Source organism: Cebus imitator, unplaced genomic scaffold (genome assembly GCF_001604975.1).
Source record: "Cebus imitator isolate Cc_AM_T3 unplaced genomic scaffold, Cebus_imitator-1.0 Scaffold413, whole genome shotgun sequence".
NCBI lineage: Eukaryota > Metazoa > Chordata > Mammalia > Primates > Cebidae > Cebus > Cebus imitator.
In genome coordinates, this window is record NW_016107728.1 from 1,495,918 (window position 1) to 1,506,271 (window position 10,354).

The 10,354-nt window shown below is 40.2% G+C and overlaps 1 protein-coding gene across 4 annotated transcripts in view; it reads left to right on the forward strand.

Moving 5' to 3' along the window:
* Positions 1–10,354, forward strand: part of FYN (FYN proto-oncogene, Src family tyrosine kinase) — a 217,153-nt gene that overhangs the window by 124,223 nt on the left and 82,576 nt on the right. The window lies entirely within an intron of this gene.

The following is a 10,354-nucleotide window of genomic DNA, read 5'->3' on the forward strand; positions in this document are numbered from 1 at the left end:
AACCCAGTGGCAGATAGCTCATTTTCCAAGTCTTCAAAAAAAAAAAAAAAAAAAGGCATAAATTGTCCTAGCATGAATATAGGTGATGTGACCAACAAAGGAAAGGAGGGAAGAAAATGAGGAAAGGAACAGAGAGGAAGAGCCTGTATCCCTAAAATTTCTTTTCTCACCAAATATCTATTTGGTAACCTCTTGTGCAGGCATTTATGGTCATTGTATTAATCCATTCTCATATTGCTATAAAGAGACTGAGTAATATATAAAGAAAAGAAGTATAATTGGCTCATGGTTCTGCAGGTTATACAGGAAGCATAGCAGCTTCTGCTTCCAGGGAGGCCTCAGGAAGTTTCCAATCATGGCAGAAGGCAAAGGGGAAGCGAGGCATCTCACATGGTGGGAGTAGGAGGGAGAGAGAGCAGGAGAACAGTGCTACACATATTAAATAACCAGATCTCACAATAACTCAGTATCATGAGGATAGTACCAAGAAGGATGGTGCTAAACCATTCATGAGAAACTACCCCCATGATCCAATCACCTCCCCCTAGGCCTCACCTGCAATGTTGGGGATTATAATTCAACATGAGGTTTGGACAGAGACACACGTGCAAACTTATCTGTTATGTTGCAGGAAGTCAGAATGGAAGGAATCTAGAGGCAAGTACATAAAGGCAGGAGCTACTTCAATACGAGCATCTACATCAGTAGCATTATACATGCTCTCACTCTTAGATCAGAAGTTAAAGGTGTCAGATTTGAACTGAATATAACAGAAATTCTACAGATGTGGGGATGCAAATTATGGGATTTATTTTGGGGGGGAGAAATCATGCAGTCTTCCTAGAGGCCTTCATTATAAGCAAGTTTTCCATCATGTGGGTTATTTATCCCTGTCATTTCTTACTTCCCTATTTGTTTCCATACCTGTGTGTGGAAACATACATTCTGAACATACATGTATTTAAGATATTTGTAGGGGCATGTATGCTGTTTATCTAGCATTGCGCTGAAAGTTTTACCCTATTATAATTGTGTTGTCTGCATTTAAGTTTTTTACCTTTTAAGGAAAGAAAAAGGAGAAACTCTACAATCATGTAAAAAAGGTATATAATTGCCTGGGAGATGCAGAATAACTTCTAGCAGATAATTACATGCTTTGAAAATGAAAAGAAATAGGGTAGAACCTGAACTAAAAGAGGAGCAGGTTCTGTTCTCCTTCCCTCCAGGGAGAATATGTTAGAATATTTTGTGTTCATGTTTTTATAAGCTTTTGTTGACTTACTAAGGTGCAATTAAGTTCTTCCATTTTAGAAGTATTTGGTTGGTGCAAAAGTAATTACTAATTACTGATATAATTGTATCAAGTGAAACCCACTCGTTGGGGTACACAGAGCAAGCATCCTTCATTTCGTAGGGTAGCTCAGTCTGTGTATCATAAACATGATTATCATTGCCATTCAATTTTAGCTGTTGCTCTAGAGAGACTTAAAGGCATGTCACATGTGAGAGACCAGCAGGCAATATTTGGGGCTGTGGACATTGAGCAAATATTAAAGTCTTTTTTTAAATTTTACCTTTACTCATGATTTACCTGCCCTAAGGAATTTGCCACAGATTCAAAATATCAGCCCTAGAAGAAATGTCTGAGATTGTCTGGATCAACCATTGCAGTGGCCGGGGCCCAGGCGGAGCAAATGGTTTACTTAAGGTAACCAGCAGGTCAGAGTAGTATGCATGTTTCTGTTCCGTCATTTGATTCACCTCCTAGGAAACATATTACAGTGCAGGTGGTTCACCACTTTTGATCAAATGCACCAAATCTTCAACTTGGGTTGATCTTTTCAATTACTGAGTATCTATCCCAGTGCTTTCCTATAGACATAGTACAAACTACAGATGCAGGCAACATAGCTAATTAATTTTAAATTACCGAGTACACTTAAAAAGCAAAAAGAAACAGATGAAAGTAATGTTAATGTTTTTAATTTAAGACAAACTATCTAAAACATTATCATTTCAACATGTAATCGTATTTTAAATGTTACTAAACATTGTAATTCTTTTTTCATACTAAGTCTCTGAAACCTGGTTATATGCTTTACCCTTACATTACATCTCATCTTGGACCAACCACATGTGGTTAGTGCCTGCTTACCCTATGAGCACAGGTCTATATGAATGAGTAGACCCAAGCTATACATTAAACTACAGGCCCCCAGCCTTTGAGAGTGAAAATGTCTCTGAGTACTACTTCCCACTTCTTTGAATTTTTGCTCTTGGTAACACCATGCTTGTCTCCTGAAAACCCAGAGAGGTGAGCAAGCATGGACTGTTATAAAGTGAGTGTATCTGTTGAAAACATGGTCCTGCTCCTGCTAAGATCGTGTTATTCTGTGACATAATACTCCTGTCTTCGTCTAATTCCATGAAGTTCTGCGTTTCCTTAGTGTTAAAAGTTCTCATACCAGCTGCAGCTGTTTCCTGTGGATAATGTTCTAAATGGATTTTATTTATGAGATGTCTTGTACTATAACTGCTATCAGAATGAATATGTATTCTAAAGCCTATACACCAAGTCAGTCTAATTAACAGTCTTCTAAGAAATAACTGTTAAACTTTAGCTGTACCTCACAACACTGGTAGCTTTCGCTTTGACCTAATTACGGAATGTAATGTTAAAATATGTATGGAAGGAGAACAAAGAGGAAAGCCATTTTGCTTTCTATATCTTCATCTAGCTTTCTGTGTGCATCAAATTTCACAACTCCCAACCTCCACTTCCAACTACCTGAGGGAAGGAAACACACAGAATAGTAATGAATGACTGTAGAGGCTGAGGCTGTTTTATTTTCCTCATCTTTGAAGTAGGAACAATAATAGTACCTATCTTGGAGACTCATAAGAATGAAGCATAGTATCTGACATATCATTGATGCTCAACAAATATTAAATTGCTTCAGAAAAATAGAGAGCAGGTAGGTATATCTGATGTGAAAAATGGAAAGGAAACCTGCCAGCTTTTGTTAAGGACATTAGCTGCATTGTTCTTGGAATCCAATCCGGTTCCACCCAGGGCTGAGAGGTTTTTATTTCCATTGTGTCTTTAGCATTACCATGCAAACCAACATCACTTCCAATGATAGTGGGAATGCCGGAGAAGCGACTAGTTCATTTCAAAGGACAGGGAGTGTATAATGTCAGAGGGAGGAGCTGACCCAAATAATGTGTTTCAAGTCATCAGAACACGTTCATGTCTGGTTTTCAAAGTAAATTGTGACAGCTGTACAGGAGAAGACAGAATATGCTTTTTAGATGTCATTTCGTTTCTTTTGTGATGCTGCTTTAAACAGTTCCACAGAATAAGGAAATGGAGTCTTTAGACTGTAAGACTTTAACTCCCTTCTTTCCTTGACTTTTGCCTCTTGGCTCTGCTTAATAAACCCTTTCAGCAAAAGCTCATCTGCTTTCCTTGAAGCTTTCAGGTATTATCTCTTGGTTGAATACAACTAAAATCACACCAAGTAGCTACCTGACACTCATGGGTGCAAGTATCTCATAGGAAACTGGTGAATTCTGAAAATGCTTTTGAATCACTTCCTTTTATTGCTGGATTCCCTAATCTACTTACTAAAGTGCTGCTTGGACAGGAGAGTATTGACAGTTACAGGGAAAAACAATATAGAATCCCAGCACATGTGTAGGCCTCTGTGGACACATTTTATTTTTTTAAAGAATATTTTAATATCTAAATTATGTGCCTAACCATTTATATTGAGTACACAAATTTTCAGCAAATTGGCGTTTCTCTTACAAGGGCCAAGAGTTATGTACTCCTGTGATCCAAATATATAGCATTAAGACAATGTAAGGGATGATATATATCTCTCTCTCTCTTTCTCTCATCCTTCTCTCTGTTTGTCCTAGTTTACCCGACATTTTAGCCCTTGTTGCTGTTGGAGGATTCTAACGATGAAGCCACTCACAGCCCTAATGCCTGATAGCACAGAGAACTTACACACCCATGCCTTTTCTTTGTTGCTTTGCCATGAGTAGGCAGTTGCATACTTTATTTAGCAAAAGAGAGAACTGTTAAAAACCTACTAAGTAGTGGTATAGACATACCATGGAATACTACTAGGCAATAAAAGCTACTATAATAGATAAAGCAGTAAAAACTACTATACCGCTCAGAAACTACTGAATGTACAATATCATGGACAAACGTCAAAAACCTGTTGAGTAAAATAAGTAGACACACAAAAAAAATCAATCATATATATGATTACATTTACATAAAACCCTAGACCAGAGAAAACTAATCTGTAGTGGTAGAAATCACAACATGTTTGCCTGGGATGGGATTGACTACAAAGGGACACCAGTGCATCTTTCTAGGATGATGAAAATGTTCTATATCTTGATGGGGGTTTAGGTTACAGAGGTATATACGTTTGTCAGAACTCACTGAACTGTAAACTTAAGATCTATTTATACATTGCACTGTGGATAAATTATGCCTAAACTTAAAAAAAAAAAAAAGAAGTAGTAGTAGAAAGAACTGAAAAATCCACATGCCTTGCTAAACCTCCCCAAATTATTGGAAATTCTCTTTCATTTATGAACTATTTTCTTTAAAGACAGCCACCAGGTAGCTGTTCATCACCACCTTTTTGTACCAGGTACCTAGCAGGGTATCAGTTTCCTGTTCCTTTCAGACTCTTCCTGCTGCTGCAGTATACAATGGTCAACCACATTGGAGAAACATAGAGTATCTTCCTTTTCCCAGGAGATTATCCCAGAGTCATATGGGAACTCCGTGTTGTATAAGTTGTGCAAGGGAAACATTACTGAAGGCATTTTTTTGGAAGATATAAATGTATCCACTCCCCAGTTTATTGTTGGTTGTGTTAATTCAGAATTTGGAAGAGAATGCTCTTAAGCCAGGACTGTTCGTAAAGTGTTCTGTGTTGCAATGTGCAGATGTTGACATTAAATTTTAAATCTTTCACTTACCTGCTCACCTTTTCCCTCCAGAACATGCTCCCTGCTGTTAAGCAGTGTTTCTGAAATGGAAATCCATTGTGCAACTCTTGCTCAGAAGCTTCAGTGGCCTGCTCCCTCCTTCACATCTAGGCAGGCCCTGCCTAATCCTCTAGTTACCTGCATTCACTCATTCTTGGCATTCTTCACACCAAACAAGGCTGCTCCCTGGCATGCTCCTCTCTCCTGAATCCATGCCTTCATAAGAACTGTTCCACAGCCTGCAAAACACCTTGCCCACCCCCTTTTTCACCAGTCCTTCCCACAGGCCCCACTCAGATGTCTGTCCTCTGACAGCCCATCCCAGCTTCCTCAGGAAGGGTGAGCCATGTGCCTGAGCTCCAAGAACATTGTGTGTGTTTCTCCAGGAGAGCACACTTACTACATTGGAGCAGAACAGGTCCTTTCCTTATCTGCCTTCTCCCATGGGCTGGACACCCTTTAGTGATAGAGACGGCTTTTGCATCTTTGTATTTTGTGCACACTGCTTGTATATGTAGTATTGGCCCATGAATGATGGGTGGATGAGTGGGCAGGTGGGTGGATGGACAGATTCATTCATTCACTTACTCATTCATTCAATACTGCAACAGTAGCCTTCTTTGTGGGACCACCAAAGAGGAGACAAATAAGGACCAGAACATTCTGTGGCCCTAGCACAAGCAGATTTTTCTGGGCAGATGTTAAAGTATTCCAGTCCTGCCCTCCTTGCTTTGTTTCGCCAAGCAACAAGGAGAACATAACGATATTCTCTGCCGGGGTTGCACTTTCTGCCTCTCCTCTTCATGAGGGTATTCCTACCTAATTCTAAGAAAGAAAATGAAAACCTACCACTAATGATAGAAAAAGCATATTTATTATTAGGTGATATTTGTATTTTGGGTTTTTTTTTTTTCCTCAATAGGAAAATTTTCTAAATACCTTCGCATATACCACTTTGTTTTATCTTTACAAAAATCTCATTAATTAAACAGGGGACAGATCATCATTCCCACCCAGCAAATGAGAAAACTGAGGGGTAGTAAAAGCCTGATGATTTTTCCAAAGTTACACGTCCGGCTAGTGATAATGCTGGGACCAGAATAGGAGTCCATGTGTTCCCACCAGACTGGGAGATAGTTCAAAAGAACAAGTTCCCAGGAAAGATCAAATAATTGCTGGAAAAGCACTTCCGATCTCCAACGAAAACAGATCTTTCCAGCTGAGTGCCCTCCCTAAGGCCTGAAGAGTATTATCTGCCAAGTAGCTATTCTTTTGTCTTCTGCATAAACCACTGCAGGCTGAAGGCCACTGTGAAGTCTGTGAGAATCAAGAGCAGCCATCCACTGCAGAAATATATGTGAAATTAAGGAATAAGTCACTGTCCATCCTGAGAGAAATCAGAGAATGTCTTTTCTGAAATCCCTGCCAGGACCCAGGTGTGGACCCTAAAGCAGGTATAAAGCTTTGTTCCCGGTATTGAGAGGAGACAGCTATTTTTGCTGGGCCAGTGTAATATTTAAAAGCAAACATTTAACAGTAGGGTAACGGCTGCTGCAGCTGCATCATTCCTCTGGGCAAGGCAAGATGGCTTTTCTCCAACTATTCATGAAGGACGAGAGTTGGGAGCAAAAAGAGAATTTGCTCATACTTACCGCGCAGTCCAATCTCATGCCTCACATGAGATGCCTGTCTCAGAAGCCGGCTGCGGAGACAGCTCATCAGCTTGGAGACCCAGGGTTCATTCAGGCCTTCTTTTTTTTTATGTATATAATAAATGAAATCCTATGCATTTAATTGGGCATAAGAGAGCCAGATTTTTCAGACATTAACAAATGAGTGGCTGTGAATGTGGTCTGCCTTACTGATTTGCGGCACCAAGGAGATCCGCAGTCACTCCGGATCTTAAACATATTCATAATTGTGTTGGGAGCAAAGTTGCCATAGGAATCAAATTTTCACAGTACTCATACCCATCTCTGGCATCCTCTTGTGCTTTTTTACATTTACTCTGCTCTGTTCCTTCTTTCCCACTTACCTTCCTTTCATGGCTGTCTTTTGCTAACCAAATATACAGGAGTTTCCTTGGTCACAATTAGAAAATGAGCTTCCAGAAGAAGAGGCACCAAGGGCCCTTGGCACAGGACACAGGAAGGGACTGATCACGTGAGCTGTCTCAATTGAATCCCTCATTTCTCTGATGCTGTTGCCAGAATTTCTAAAAGTATTTCCTTTTATTTTCATGTAAAACATCTTTATGCAGCTGCTTCAGGGATCTGTTATAAAACATGTGGAGGAAAATCATGAAGTAAAGTTAGAAATATAGGGAGACAGATACAGGAAGCCACATTTTTCTTTTTGTTGTTCTTGAAATAACCTACTAATATTTAACGCTGTTCTTAATTTGGAATTCTGATCAAAACTACGATGTAAAAGATTCTTGTCCCAGCGCGGTGGCTCATTCCTGTAATCTCAGCACTTTGGGAGGCTGAGGTGGGCAGATCACGAGGTCAGGAGTTCAAGACCAGCCTGGCCAACATAGTGAAACCCCATCTCTACTAAAAGTATAAAAATTAGCTGAGCATGGTGGCATGCACCTGTAGTCCCAGCTACTTGGGAGGCTGAGGTAGGAGAATCTGTTGAAACCAGGAGGCAGAGGTTACAGTGAGCCGAGATTGTGCCACTGCATTCCAGTCTGGGCAGCAGAGCAAGACTCTGTCTCAAAAAAAAAAAAAAAAAATTCTTATCAAGCCCCTTTGTGACCTCAGTATTTATAGCACTTTCTCAAACTTGGGGTTGTATGTGAACAAAACATAGAACAAATTGGAACTCATTGGCTGCACGGGTATTTGTAGGTATGGGGACCTTGTCACCTGGACTTCTCTGTCCCTTGTTTATGTGCTTTTCATGGGAATGGAGCAGTAACTAGTTTCTAGTTTATTTTTGACATAAAATGGCAAATGATATATTCCCATCTTTGTGTCTGGCTTTTAGCCTTTGAATTTAAACTTAGTTCTTCGAAGAGCGGAACAGTTCCATTCAGTTGCAAAGCCCATTAGGGTCTTTTCCCACAGAACATGTGTGAATTCTTCCCTTGGTTGGAAGCTGAGATCCATGATAAATTCTCCCTTTCTCACTTACTTCACAGAAGACTTGCAATAATAAGCCAGGCATCAGCTCGAATCACCTTTTCTCTGGGGTTTTGGGGTTGAAAGTTGCTGAATATCATGGAAATAAATAAACCTGGTCCTCAGAACCAGAGAAAAGGTTGGATGTTAATATCAGCATATATGCTTTTAGTATCATTAATGACATGATGTATTACAGTTTCTTGAGGATATTTGTTTCTACGGTAGAAGATGTTGATTTGCCACTGTGAATGCCACCAGTGACAGCTTTTCATTCTGAAAGTTGGAGAATGAGCGTAGACTGTATAGTCAAATAGACCTGGATTTGAAATCTGACTGTCACTTCCTAGTAGTTTGCTCTTAGGCAAATTCCTTAACCTCTCTTAGGTTATAGTCTCTGTAGTAAAAAGGATTAAACAAATAAAATGTAGATCATCCCTCACAATGCCTAGAGGAGAGGAGGCTTTCAAAAATTATTTATCCCTGACTACTTCCCTTCTTTTCAGTTGGAACTTCTGGAAGGGGCCTGAAAGCTGGGGTTTTCCTCAGCGTGGGGTATTGTTTTAATCACTATCATTCCTACAGAAAGAGCAAGGCATTTCTAAGGGAACTGAGAGAGGCAATGTGGTATAGTCTAGTGGATCTCAGAGTATGGCCCAGGACCAGCACAGCCAGCATAACCCTGGTACTGGTCAGCATGCAGGTTCTCAGGCCTCGCTTCAGACCAACTGAATCAGAAATTCTCAGAGTGAGGCCCAGAGGTCTGTGTTTTCACAAATCCTCCAGGAAATTCTCATGCTTATGAAATTCAAAAACCACTAGTGTAGTGAAAAATACACTGGACTAGTTCCTTGCATGTTCTGCTGAAATGAGAGGCAGGATTGAACCAAAGGTCCTCTAAGATCTTTTCCAATTCCAGTATCTTGTGGTTCTAGTCTCAAGCCAGCTGTGTCACCATTTTCTTAGAATGACCACATTCTTTAAAAGAAAAACAAAACAAATATAAACAAAATGAAAAAACTTAAAACCATCCAAAACTCAGTATCCAGAGATATTCTTTTGTGCTGTGCTCATATTGTCCTTCCTTTAGGCAGTCACACATGTGTACATTACTCCATGTGTACATATATAAACATCTCACCATAGACATTAGCATCCACTTTGGGCATTATGAGCATTATGCCACTCAGCAAAGCCTCTACTCCCATGGAGCTTGCTTGCTTTTGAGTGGAGGTAGATAATAAACAAGAAAACAAATAACCTAATAAATAAGACCATTTCTGAGGGTGTTAAATGCCATGAAACAAATAAAACAGTGATGTGAAAGAGTGACCAGGCAATGTCCAATTAAGATCTGATGCTAGGAAAAACCTTTCTCTCTCTCTCTCTCTTTTGAGACAGGGTCTCACTCTGTCACCCAGCCCAGAGGTTAGTGACACTAAACTCTGTAGTTGTAGTAGATCGTGACTCACTACAACCTCTGCCTTCCTGACTCAAGGTTTCTTTCTTGAGCACCTCAGCCTCCCAAGTAGCTGGAACCACAAGTGTGTGTCACCACATCCAGCTAATTTTTGTATTTTTGTAAAGACAGGATTTTGTCATGTAGCCCAGGCTGGTCTCAAACTCTTGGGCTCAAGCAATCTACCTGCTTCCACCTCCCAAAGAGGAAAAACCTTTCTGAGAGGTGGCATCTGGGCTGAGACCTGAGAAGGAGCCAGCTATATGAGTATTTTGGGGAAGAGCATTTCAGGCAAAGGGGAAAGTTTGTGCAGACTCACTGAAGTAAAACAGAGCAGGGTGCATTCAAAGAAGGGCAGAAAGGTGTGCAGTGTTGCAGGCGAGGAGGCATGAAGAGGGAGCAGCAGAAGGTGGAGCCAGAGGTAGAGGCCAGGGCCAGAGCAGGATCACCGTATCATTTACATTCATTCCAAAGACAATAGGAAACCATGTTAAGCCTAAAAAAAGATGACTCTCACTGTCATAGAGATTATAGAGCACAAGATTGGAAGCAAGGAAGGTAGTCATGTTTCCACCTTGTGTTTTGTGACTTGCATATTTCCCTTCACTGTTCCATTAACATCTTTCAGGATTGTTCATGTTCTGCTGTGTTCTCATTTTTAACAGCTGCATAGGAATCTGGTATGATGCCGTACTTTGCTAATCCTCTGTGATTAGATTATTTCCTTTTTTTTTTTTTTTTTTTTTTT